This window comes from Theobroma cacao, chromosome 2 (genome assembly GCF_000208745.1).
Source record: "Theobroma cacao cultivar B97-61/B2 chromosome 2, Criollo_cocoa_genome_V2, whole genome shotgun sequence".
NCBI classification, from domain to species: Eukaryota; Viridiplantae; Streptophyta; class Magnoliopsida; order Malvales; family Malvaceae; genus Theobroma; species Theobroma cacao.
In genome coordinates, this window is record NC_030851.1 from 2831057 (window position 1) to 2845656 (window position 14600).

The window sequence follows — 14600 nt, forward strand, 5'->3', positions numbered from 1 at the left end:
GGGAGGCTCTTTCGGAGCTGATTAAGGTTCGTTTTGAGCAAGCTTTCCTGCTCTCCTTGGATCTTGATCAGAAGTTTCTAATTCTAGAGTGCATTTAAGTCTATTACTACCTCTTTTTCTTCATTTAATGATTCTGAAGTTTGATTTCCCTCTCTTTTGAGGATTAGACCAACATTGATTAAAAAGAGAAAACAAATAATCAGTAGAAATCTCAACGAGGGTTTGATCGACTGTAGAGTGGTGTTTAGTCTACATGCTTTGAGTGAAGAAATCATAGGGAAAAAATATTAAGTTAACTAATGAACCACTGAGTCGAGAAATTTCTATTAGCATTTAAGTTTGCTTCAGAATATTGAATTTACTATTCATTTCCCTGGCTTTCTTGCATGTTCCACCACCTCTGCATCAATAGCATTTAGTCGGTTGTCTTCTATATTGTGGGGCTTTTAAAAAATTTCTTCATAACATGAATAATTGGTATCAATCATGCTACTGATCTGTCAAGCCTAGCGTGGATGTGACTGGTTTAAGACATTAGCCAGCTTGGTGAATAAAGAGGAATACTGTTAATAAAAAGATTTTCTGGATAAACTGGACGGTGATTGAACACGTGTCTCCAGAAAGTAAAACATTGGTTCATCTTAAGTTTATACAAATTAATTTTATAAAATTACATCCCATTTTGTGAAATTTTATTACATAGCGTGTGTTACATTTTTCTCTGGCCGTACAGGTTCAGAGAGAAAGAGTGAAAGCTGAAAGGGAAATGAAGGAGGAAGGGACAAGCAAGAAAGAGGAGGAAAGAAAGGGAGAGCAAGGAGAGATTTGCCAGAAAAAACCAGGTCATCGTGAAAGGCGTAAGCGTTTGAGGAGCAATGAAGGTGGAGGAAGAAGTGAAATCCAAGGTAAAACTGAATATGGAACCCAGGAGATGGAGTCGAGCAGCCTTACTGAAGAGCTTAAGCAGCCTATATCTGACAGCTTTTATGAGTCTTCAGACTACAGCCAAAGCATTCGTAAGAAAAGAAACAGCAGATCCCGCAATGAATGCCATAATCATGGTTAGCGAATATTTGTTCATTATTTTCTAGTTGTTGAGTTATCTTCTGAATTTTTGACATTGATATTCTCTCTTCATGTTTTTACTGTAGGAAATATCGTTCAGACTGATTTCCAGCTGCAAACGCACAAGACTCCTGAAGCCCTATCCAGCAAAACAGACTGCTCTACCCTAATGATGGATTCTGTAGTCCAGAAAAAGCTTGAATTACCTGTCGAAGAGCAGTTTTCTTCAGCTTCTGGTGTGCCAGCTACTGACGTCCAAGAGTTTGTTCCACCACCTCTAAAGAGAGCTCTGTCATTCCTCTCAGACAGCTAGGATCTATATGGATGAGAAATCCAAAATGACTCTGACAGAACAATTCAGAGAGTTAGTGGAGAACTGGCTTCCCCGTCCCCTGCAGATTGAGCAATTTGACGTTGGTGATCAAGAGGGGCTCTTTGAGAGGAAGCCACACAGAGGCGGCATGCATTTGCAAGACATCCAACGCTAGCAATGATGTCCTGGATCATGGATACTCTACTTCATGTCCCTATGGTCAGTATTTGCTCCACTCCCCTTTAATGCTGGATTCTGGAGTCCAAAAGAAGCTTGAATTGGATCCTACACCTGTCAAAGAGCAACTTTCATCTGATTGTGGTGTGCCTGCTACTGATGAGAAGTCTGAAATGGCTCCAACATCCAGCTGCTCTGAAATTAGCTTTCTGCAGATAGAATCACAATTCAGAGTTAGTCGGGAACTGGCTCCCCCCTTCCTTGCTGTCTGAGCACTTTGACATTGGACATCAAGACTGGCTCTTCGAGACGAAGCAAACCGGGAGCGACATAAGAGACACATCTAATGCTAGTTATGATGTTTTACATCAAGGAGACTTCAATCAGCACCCACGTGCCCAATACTTGCCCCAGGCTAACATATATGCCTTGCCATATTATACAGTACCATACTAAAACTGTTAAAGAGGAAAATGACTGTGGAGTAAGAGTTTTTTTCTAATCTATTAGGTTGTCACATACCTGAAGTAGGATTGTTGGATCTGGAATAGACACTACGCAAGTTTATGAGTTCGTGTTGGTAAAACGGCTGCGTGTTGGTAAAACGGCTGCGAGTTTAATCGTTTTATTGAAGTTTCTTTATATCCATCGACCGTTAAGACACCCTTCCAAGCCGCTTCTTCCCTCTCTTTCGAATCTTTCCCTCTCTCGATTCTTTTACTCTCTTTCCCTCTCTTTCGACTCTTTCCCTCTCTTTCCCTCTCTTTCGACTCTTTCCCTCTTTCCCAAGAAAATGACTATGACTAATCAGCAATGGATCGTATTAATCTTGGCTTGTTTTCTGCTCTCCCCATTATTCGCTTCGGTCGCGGTTATCTTGGACTACTTCTGTTGCTCCGAACGTCCAGCCGAACGTCCGCCCGAGGTAAGTTATCTTTTATCACTTTCTTGCATTTTTTTGTTTTTATTTTTTTATTAACTTTGCGTTTTGGTTTGAAGCCAACTGCATCCGTGGTTCACTTGCCGGAGGCTTTTAAGCTGGACTATGCAGAGATGGAAAATGAATTTAAGATCTTTGTTTACGCCGAAGATCCTAACACCTATTATTATCCAGAGCAGGGTTTCGTCGGCGGTGGAAAATATACCAGTGAAGGGTATTTCTTTAAAAATATTAAAGAAAGTGGGTTTCTGACCAACGATCCTGAGAAGGCTCACCTCTTCTTCATTCCCCTTTCTTGTTATGAAATGAGCAGAAAGGGACTCTCTTATGATAACATGACAAGAAATGTGAAAGATTTTGTTCAGAGCCTAATGGTGAAGTACCCTTTCTGGAATAGAACTTTAGGCACTGATCACTTTTTCTTGACCTGCCATGACATTGGGTTGAAGGCTACTGTAGGAGTTCCACATCTTGTCAAGAATTCAATTCGAGTTGTCTGTGCAAGTGGAGATGATGATGGATACATCCCACGAAAGGATTTAACCCTCCTTCAGATAATGCAGCCGTTTGCTTTTCCCGCTGCAAGATTTGACCCTGAGAATAGGTAACACCAACTTTGGTATTCCATATGCCCTTGAAATTTGACATGAACATTCGTTGACAATTAAACTGATGGGATTTATTTTATTTAATGGCTCTTGCATTGATAGAATCTGCTATAATTAATTTCTCTATTAGAATAAGGCTGTGACTTGGGATTTATTTTATTTAATGTCTCTTGCATTGATTGAATCTGCTATAATTAACTTCTCCATTAGAATAAGGCTGTGACTTGCGTACGACCATGCCAATGTTGCAGGGATATACGAACATTCTGGCCGGTATACACCGGAAACGCCATAAGCCTAGAAAAGTACTACAACCGATCTAAATTTTGCATTTTTCCTGGTTTGTCTCATGTCCATGACGCACGTATAGCACTCTCCATTCACCATGGATGTGTCCCTGGTAAGATCTTTAATTTTCTAACATGTTGGTTTATAAATGCTTTTTTTTTCTCTCATTTTTTGCCTTCTTTCCTTAGCTTTTGTATATGTAGAAAGGTTGTTCCCTGTCCTGGTTGATTTATTTTCCTTCATCGATTGTGATTTGCTTCCTAAGCTGTTTAATTCTCTTCTTCCTCCAGTTATCCTGTCCGACGAGCATGATTTGCCATTCAATGATATTCTTGACTGGAATAAGTTTTCTATAATAATCAAGGTAGATGACATTGAACGGCTTAAGCTCATTCTTGGGAGAATATCCAAAGAGAAATTCAGATATCTGCATTACAATACTGTGCAGGTAACGAAGTTGACTAGTGATAAAAATGACGCATCGAATATCATAGAAAATTTCTTTTTAAATTTCAATCTCCTTGAAATTGTAAAATTTAATTTACTTTTTTCGTCTGGCTGCAAATCAGGTCCAGAGGCATCTACAGTGGAACTCACCTCCCATCAAATATGATGCATTTCATATGGTCATGTATCAGCTATGGCTGCGCCGTCATGTTACCAAGTGCAGAATGAATTACTAGAAGATGTGAAGAAACTGACTCAGCTGGGTACCTTTATTTTTAGAAAAGAAAAAACGGTTCAAACTCCTGTGTGCATATATACTCTAGTGCCTTAGATGATGGTACAGTATAAATTTGACATCTCTAGTTTTGATGCTTTTGAAATAGAAATTCAAATCAATCAGGGCTTTTTCCATCTTTATGCTCGTCATGAATTATGTTCAAGTCAAAGAATAAATCATCAAATCCAGCACAAGCATTGCTTGGATTTGGGATGGAAACCTGGTATATTCAATACATAATATCAACTGTTTTCGATGAAAACAATTAGACCAAAAAAAGGAAAATAAAAAAATATTGGTTATGCAACCTGTTTCCTCATTGAAGATGATATCGGTCACCTTTTTATCCTCCAGCGTCTCACAACCTTTGGCCTTCAGACTCCACCCATGGCTCAAAAATCTTCTCCCTAGCGGTTTCACGGTAAAATACTGCATCGAAATGTTTCTATAACCATCCATGAAATAAAACTTTACATGGTCAATTTGAGTAAATAGCAGTTAAAAGATCAGAATGACAATGCAAAGGGAATGGAGATATTTTCAGATGGTTAAGTTAGGGACAGAAGATATGAATCAGGGCCGAGAGTTTGACATAAATTAGAACACGGAAATATGACTCTCAGCAAAGATCAGGATATATTTTCAACTACATGTGACAGGAACTGGAGTTTTGCTGAAAATACTATGTAGCTTAAGGGTCCAGAAAGCCTCATCTGTCACTGTTTTTTATAGATTTCCTTGATTAAACATACATTGATATCGTTATTAAATCCCTTTGCAGAGATCAAAATATTTCTAAAGAATTTAAACAATCAAACCTGATGGGCAAGAATTAAATAATATAGCACCCCTAGAGTAGCTGCAGCACTACATAGCTCTGCTGGAGCAAACAAACCCACTTGAAGTAATGGACCAAAAACACCCTGATAGAGCCTCTCCGAGCATCCAAACTGTTTAAAAAGCTCCCTTCCAGTAACCACCAGTTAAACCTCTGAATAAGGCACTTGAAAAGTTCATCTTTCATTCGTTTAATAGAAGTAACACCTGATCATTCAATGCTGGATTCTACTACTGTAACTCCTTACTTGAATCCTATTTTTTCCAGGCAACATCACTGTTGTCAAAGTCAATTACTGCAAAAAGGAGCAGCTGAGTTGATGACAGGAAATAGATAGAAAACAAAGGAAGATTGCCATAAAAATTTATTTATAAGGTCCCGGTACAATCCACGCACATATAAAAATAATCAGTCTAGTATTCAATTAAAAAGCAGAGAATTGTAATTAGCAAAACAAATAAATAATTGATCAGGTTTGAAATACAGAGATTAAATTGATGAAAATGTATAAATATAGAAACTATTTTAGTATGTTGACCTGTAGCATTTTCACATTCATTTCTTTCGAATTCTACGAGAAGTTCAATTTGATTTGTCCTATTGCTAAATTGTGTTAGTACTGATAACTATAATCCTTCTCTCTTCTTCATATATTACCAACAACATGTCTGATTGCGTTAATTATAAATTTAGTACCAAAACTTTAATGAAATTGTTCATTTGGTATTTGAAGAAAGGAAAATTACACTTAGGTACTCCAGCATCTACCGGGTAAAGCAGACTGGCATGGCCTAAAGGGCCCATGCCAATGCGTCATGTGTCCAAGAAATGCCAAGTCAGACTACACATCATTGTCTTGTTAAATATTTTGTTTAGCTTATAATTAAATTTAAGTTAAATTCTTCTAAAAAAAAAGAAATATTTTATCAAGTACTCAAAATCTTGATGTTTATAATAATAATTTTATAAAATATTGATTTTTTATAAAATAGGAATTTAAATTTAATCTTTACAAATAAGATAAATTAATGGTCAAAGTACTCATTTAATCTTTGTACTTAGACATTTTCTTCAATTCAATCCCTATACTCACGACAGTAATAATTTAATTCATTAATTTTGAGCATTCTTTAATTGAGTCCTTCCAATATTTTTTGTCTAAATTGACTATTATGATGATGATATCAGCACTGACGTGGCATTAGTTATTGATATGGCCCATGAGATGGGTTTGAGTTGCTGACATGAAATGTCAAGAGGTTGCCACTTCACTCTCTTTTTCTCCGAAACATGAGGTCTTTATGACTACGTCTAAACCCTTGTTATGACTCTCATTTTTTTTCCTTCCTTTCTCTCTACCTCCTCATTTTTTTCTCTCTCCTCCCACCATCTCCCTTACTGGTGACTAGCTGTTGATGAAAGCAAGTCGTGACTGGTTGTTGACGACCATTGACAATGGTCGATGGTGATCAGCCTTTAAAGGAGATGTGGGAGGAGAGAAAGGGGAGAAAAAAAAAGGAAAAAGGGAGAAGAAAAGAAAAAATGAGACTATAATGCTTTTACAGCTAAAGTTTTTGAAAGTGGAAAAAGATTCCAAAACAATACAATTTTGGAGAAAGAAAATAAAAAATAAAAAAGAGATCAAGAAAAGAAAAAAATAATTAAAAGCAAAGGCTTAGCTGTGATGGTAAAGATCACATTAAAGGTCTTGGATTCGAATCTCATCAATAATTGCCATGTCAATGCACACGTGGCGCCGTAACAATCAATTTGGACAAAAAAATGTTAGAGTAAAACCCCTAAATACCAAGGCTGTCATGTCAGTGTCCTAATTACCAAGGCTGCCACGTCAATGTTGATGTCAACATGTAACGATCCATTTGGACGAAAAATATTAAAAGGATTAAATTAAAGCAAAATGTCTAAGTCCAGGAATTAAATAGGTACTTTCACCATAAATTAATGTACCTATTATTGAATCAAATAATCAACTAAGATAATATTTATATATGTTTCTTAACATCATCTATTCAAATATTAGTATTTTTTAAATAATTTTTTTTTTCAATTTAGTCTCTAAACACTTCAAATTTGCCCAATATAGTTTCTATGACATGGCATAGATTATTTTTGGAAAAAGTTTTTTCTCAATCTGCCATGTTAGTACTGTAATGGCCAATTTGTTGGATGAAAAATATTAGAAGAACTATAGTGAAGCAAAACGCTTAAGTACAAAGATTAAATGGCTACTTTGACCATAAATTAATGTACCTATTATTGAATCAAATAATCAATTAAATATATATATATATATATATATTTTAACATCATCTACTCAAAGATTAGTATTTTTCAATTTAGTTTTTAAACACTTCAATTTTTTCTAATTTAGTTTATATGACATGGCATAGATTATTTTTGAAATTTTTTTTTCTTGATACCAAGTGATAGTGCCATGTTAGCATGTCAAGGTCACGTGACAGTGTCATGTCATTAAATTTGTCACATCATAGAAACTAACGGTATATAGTATATAATTATTCAAATTCTCAAAATCGTAGATTTAAATTGATCAAATTTTAAATATAAAGACTAAATTAACGAAAATATATAGATACAAAAACTATTTTGAAACTCTGACCATTAACTAATTATTTTAATATCTGTTGTGTCGAGTTACAAGTTACTAATGATTATGAATGATGATACCTTACCCCTTTCAAAATATTGGACATACAAACCAATATGGATAAGAGGGTAAGTAAACGACACTAATAAGTCAAATAAATTTTAATTTGACATATATAAATTATTTAACAAAATTTTAATTGTTTGCTATGTAGGAAATTGAAAAACTACTTATTAAATTTATCGAAGAACAGATACAACAATTTTTTCGCTAGCAAATATCTTGACAATCAAGAGATTGATGGTGTTAAACAGTTTAGAGAAAAGAGTAATATAGATTAATTTTTTTGATAGATTGATGACATTAATTACCTAAGTTTTTTCTCCTGAATTTTAAAGATCAAATTAGATAAAGATAATTATAAAGTATAGAATTTGAAATGCTATACACATGCATATATATATATATATATATATATATATATATATATCAGTATTAATTGCATTGGTTATGTCATATAATCATCAATACAACATCTAATAATAAAAAAAATAAATAAATTAAAGACTCCTCAGCCAAAGGGAGAATCATATATACCTCTAGACAAATGTTAAAATATAAACAAATTAATTAAGATAACAATAATGAAACCTAATTCCCAAGGGAATAATTATATATATTTACTTATTTATTTGAAGAAAAAGATTTGAACTTTACTCATTTTAAAAAGAAAATCATATACTAATCAATGAGTCAAATACTCGAATATAAAAAAATAATTACATATAATAACACAAACAAATATAAAATACAAAAAAATTGTTGACAAAACGTTATTCCTATTTTATCTGTAATTATGACTCACCAAATCATTGACATTTATTGTTTTCATGATTTAAAGTATAGTAGAATTGATCATCTCTTGATTTCGGAGGCAGTACTTTCTCAGCAAGCCAAGGGCTCTTAATTTGATTGGATTATGATTTCCGTGGATCTTTCCTCATAACAACTTTTGATTTCAACTTTTACTCTAATATCCAAGCCCTACATAAATACTGAGAAGGAAGAAAAAAAAAACAATAGTAAAACCTTATATTTATATACGTATGCATCAGCAGCAGAAACAAACCTTAAGTTCTTCTCTTCTCTCAGCAACCCCCAAGTTCTTCTCTTGTGTGAAACAATGGCCAAACAGGAGGAGAGCAGAGCCCTGCGAGACATTCATAGGATTGAAAGCAATATGTTCTGGATCGAGCGGCTAGCCCTTGTACCACTAGCTTCTCAATTTCCCTATTTCCAACATCGGCTAGCCCTTGTGCCACTAGCTTCTCAATTTCCCTATTTCCAACGTCGGCTAGCCCTTGTACCACTAGCTTCTCTATTTCCCTATCTCCAACTTCTAATGTCTTGCGCTTGTTTGCTGTTAATTGCTACCAACGCTATTTATTTAACTCTCTCCGTCAGACGACAATTCATCCGTAATTTCTTTTTTGTAAGTATTAATATAATAAAAAAAAAAATTTTTTTATTATAAAAATCTAAAGAATGAGATTTAATTAAATTTCATGTAAATGATAGTAAAAATATTGATTGAAGGGAATTGAATAACTTTGTATACTTTTATTATTCTTTTTAATATATTGTTTCTGATGTATTTTAATTTGTTGTAGGAGCCTGACATAATATTTTACATTCAGCGACCGGTGATTTTGACTCTAATTCTGAATCATGTTCTTCCTGATGGATGTTTCATTGCTGCTTTTATAGCTTGGCTAGTCTTGATTGGGACAACCTATTACGACTATAAGAAAGAACAAGATAAGGAATCGCGCATGAAGAGCAGCCTATCGTCTAAAACCAACGGCTCCACTGCTAGGGTCAGTGCTTTTTTTTTCCTTGATGATGTTTGAGTTTCCTTTCTTTTTCAATGTTGTATCCTCTCGCATCTTGTTTTCCACGCATAATATGGTTAATAGAATGACATCCTATTCAAAACCAGCTTCAATTTAGTTTCCTAGGATGCAATATGGCTTAATTCAAAGATTATTGTTCATGAATTTTGAAACTTTTAGGCTTTGCATAAACTCAAATCATGGTCTAATTTCTTCTATTGGAAAATAACGAAATTGCTATCCCTTCTGTTAATTTATTATTTCTAATGCCAATGGTAATGCTGTGTAGGGAGCTAGTAAGGATGGGAAAATACTGAAGAAAGAGGAAGCTATGGTCGAGGATGAGGGGTTGAAAGAGATGTCTGCTATGACCAGAAACTATAAAGGGTTTCATAAATGGTTCATAGATGCCGTATCAAAATGGGACACTATGTTAAAGGAATTTGCAGAACGTCCTAAAGGGTTTCATAAATGGTTCTTCGATACCTTATCAGAATGGGACACTATGTTAAAGGAAGTTGCAGGCCATGGACAGGAGCTTAAGACAGCAGAGGATAGATCTGAGGAACAGCAGGACCGTGCTAGTGAGGATTCAGAGGATTCAGACTTCGAGAAAATTGAGGATGCAATGAAGGACTGAAAGAAATTAGGAAGATTACTCTGAGGATAGGTTTTAATTAAGAGTAGGGGTTTTCTTTTTGTATTGATAGATGACAGTAAGGTTTCATTCTTTTATTGTGAGGATAGGTTTTAATTGAGAGTAAGGGTTTTATTCATAGTTAAGAGTAAATATTTTATTAATTAAAATATTAATTGTTATTTTATATCATTATGACATTAAATGTAAAGAGTATAAAATATCACATGATCATATTATTATATCATATTCTAAAAAAAAATAGAAATGATGATATTAACATCTCATATTATATAACAATCCAAGTTTATTGTTATTAGCAACTTGTTAGTGGTTGAATTTAGATGGTTACAAAAAGTATCAAAGTTTGTACCAATTTAATGTGGATTTTTATATTGTTCTGGTGAGATATTGGTATCGTAAATTTGATACGTGATTTAGGTACAAAAAACTATTAAATTAGTGGTTGAACTTGGATTATTAGGTATCCCACACAAGGATGTCCCTCAAATAATGCCAGCCATTTGCTCCTCCCGCTGCAAGATTTGACCCTAAAAGTAGGCAACACCAACTTCGGTATTACATATGCTCTTCAAATTTGATACCGTCAAACACAAAACGTAAATTCGGGAACATAAATTTACCTCTAAAACATGAATTCAGGCTTATGTTTTTTTTTTGAAAGGTGGATTTTTTTCAACCAAAAGCTTGAGTGCCATTTCAAGTCTAGCACCTAACTGGTGTAAGACTCATCATGGCATAGACAGCTTAAGAACGGGCTTTGCCCTTGTACAAAACAGAAGGAACTGCAGCAAGCCCTTGGGGTTGAAAGCAGCAAGAGAACACGCCCTGTCAACAGAAAAGGAGTGGGCGACTAGAAGACAAAAGATGAACTAAAGTCCAAATATTTACAAATAGAGCCCAAAGTTGGTCAAAAGAAGGAGATCCCCAGAAGCGCAGTGAGCGTTCGACCCCAAGCTGATTAGCCTTGATCAGCAACCCTTAGCCAGGCTCCCAAACACAGAAAGGAGTGAGGAGAAGTCACCCACCATATCACAATCGCACAAAGAGAACAGCATCAGACGCCAGGACGCCACCCCAACACAGCCAACCATTTCTCCTCCGGCAGACCAGAGCAAGCCATTCTCTGCCCATCGACCGGAATCCACGTGCATGAGATCATGAAACAACCAAAGCAATCCTGCACCAGAAAAACCTTTCAACACAGAGCCAACCCTCAGAGAGAATCCCCTCCTCAGTGCCCAACAGAATCATCAAAAGTTTCAGCTTCCTCTCATCCGCTTTCCTTGCCCACCTCGTACCACGGGACCAATCACATGGGAAATATCGTTCAAGGGAATCAATGTAAAAACACCTGCCACCCGTCGCCAGGAGAAATCAACGCCCCAAAAGCGTAACATGGAGAGGCTATCCACAAACCTAACCAGGCAAGAAGGTAACCACAAAAGACCAAACCTGCACAGTACAAAAGGAAGCAGGAAAAGCCTCCCTGCGAGGAATTCACTGGCTTATGTTGCAGGTATACACTAGGACTCTGGGCGGGCAGTCTCCATTATGAGCTGGTTAGTGCTTGGCAGAATGACACAGAGCTTGACATTTAGAGCAACGGTATGATTAATGCTACCGGAGAAGTCCCACACCTGGAGAAGTTCGACACATGCAGCTAAATTTTGCAGATTGATTGGTCCTGAAATTATTATATCCCTTTTGTTGTGTTACTTATAATGTGCCATTGGTCCTGTTTCTTCTTATGCAGGAATTTCCTTCCCTGTTTGGGTCTGCTAACTCAGATTATTCCTCTACCTTCTCAACTTTAATGGATTACGTCGTTTAGGATGATAACTTAGTTCGCAATTATATATTTAACTTGTAAACAAGATTTTATGTTAGAACAGAGGATTAAAAAACTAAAACTGAATATTATAGACTGGCGGCATATATCAATGAAAATATGATAGTTTAATGCTAACTGATAGCAAAAACCTATGATAGTTTAATGTAATCTTTTTCTTTTTTTGTAATGAACTGTAACTAATAAATTATGAGATTATTATACTTTATATCTTACAGTGAACAATTTTTCTTTTTTAAAAATCAAGTTAAAAGTTCGACATCAATTCATTATTAACTTAAATTTCAATTTTAGCCACGTATAAATTTGGTTTGTAACAATAAATTATGAGATTATTATACTTTATATCTTACATGAACACAAAACTTATCATCCACAAAAAAAGAATGCTTTAATTAATTTCATAATAAATTATATCATACTTGACACGAAAGACGAAACAGTGAAAATAAAAAACTATGATAGAAGTAAAAATTAGATTTAGTAATTTTGAACATAATACGAGAAGATATGGAGTTAATTAAGTAGGTTTGGATTTAATCTTATCGTGTTTCATTTCTTAATTGTATCGACATGGTTAATACACAAACCGTGTTAGATACGGTTAACACGTTTAATTAATCATGTTATCATGTTTAAATATATATAAATAATGTTTAATATTAATGATAGATTTTATTAGTATGATAATAATTTTATATATGTTATTTAAGTTAAATGTTATTATATTTGATGTTATTATAATTTTATTATAATTATTTTTATAATTATTGATTTTAAATTTGAATAATAAAATTATATTTAATTGTAAATATTTTAAGTTAATCATGTTAAACGTGTTAAGAAAAAATTATGTTAATTGTTTAATCGTATTTATTAATTATGTCGTAAAAAAAATTTAGACACGTTTAATAAACATGTTAGTATGTCGTATTGTATTACATGGTTATTTAACATATTCATATAAGTGTTTTAGATATTGATATGAATAATTATTCGCATCATGTTTGTATTTAACATTATCATATTTCGTATCTTAATCGTGATACTAAAATACGAATTATCAGGTCTAATAGAAATCAAGTTACTAAAAGTAATAGTAATAGAAAGAGGCTTCCATTTAATACATTTTATTCAATACTTTTTAAATTAAACTTAAATTTAAATTATGCACACAAGTTATTAATGAATATAGAATTGTCTTTTAATTAATATTTAAGGCATACTTTTTAAAAAAGTCTCTAAAATTATTTTGAAAGTTTTAAATAAGTTTTAATTTTTTTATTACATTTAATTAAACTCTTATATTTTTTTTGAGCAAAATAAGTTTTTGTATTTTTATTTTAAATCAAACAAGCTCTTATAACTAATAGTTAACTTAATTAAAATACCATTATCATTTTATGTCATGTGATGTTGATGTCACATGCCACCGTTGTGATGATGTGACAGTGTTACGTTGCATTAACATGATGATGTGGCAATGTTGATGTGGTAATGATATATTGATACGTTAGTGCCACATGATAATGTTGATGTGGCAAATCAAAAAAAAAATTTAAGAAAAAACTGTGTCATGTCAAAGAGATTGAATTGAACAAAAATGTATAGTACAATAAATAAATTGAATAAAATTGAAGTGTTTAGAGACTAAATTTAAAAAAATATTTAAATAATATAAATATTTAAATAGATGATACATATACTTATTAATAAGCTAAATAATGTTTAAGTGTAAAATATTTATGGTGTTAAAAAATATATATATTATTTTTTTCCTTGAATATTTAATTCCAGAATATGTACATTAATTTATTTTCTTTAGAAAAATTAAGTTTGATTTCCCCTTCAATAAAAAAATTCTAATATTCCAAAAAAAAATTTTATACCTAAAGTAAATTTAGATGAATAACTTGCATTATATTGAAATAAAATAATATAAAAAATTAAATAAATTCTTTCTTTTTTCTATTTATAAGTATATAAAAATTTGAAATTTATATTCTAATTTGACTTAGTTTTTAACTTAAGCTGAATTCAAATTAGCAAAATAAGTTAATTTAGTTACAATTTTTACAATTTACAAATACCGATTCTTTTGGAATTATTCAACTCTTACCCAATTTATCTTTTATTTCTTATAAAATGATTTTATTTAAGTTCAAAAATCACAATCAAATTATACTAAATTTAAGTTTAATTTGTTAATTTAGATTTACAAAAAATTGGTAAATATAAAATAAAATAATACAAATATTTACAATTGTATTTAACTTCATTAGCCATAAAAGTAGTCTTTAAATTAGGAAATTCCAACCAAAAAATGTAACCTAAATGTTAAACAAAATGAAAACATAAAAAATAAATAAAAAATTGAAAGAATGGAATAGCTCAGGTTATATAAGTGTAATAAGGGGTCTATTATACCCAAATTGAATTGAGCAAAGTCAAAATGAAAAATTATTTTTATAATCATCGCTAAATTTATAGTTTTCAGAGAATTGTTTGGTCTTTAAATTAAAAGAATTTAAGAAAAAATTCAAATCAGAATCGAGAAATGTAAACATGCCATCGTTGTTTTAATTTCATGACAATTAATTGAAGAATTAAACTTGT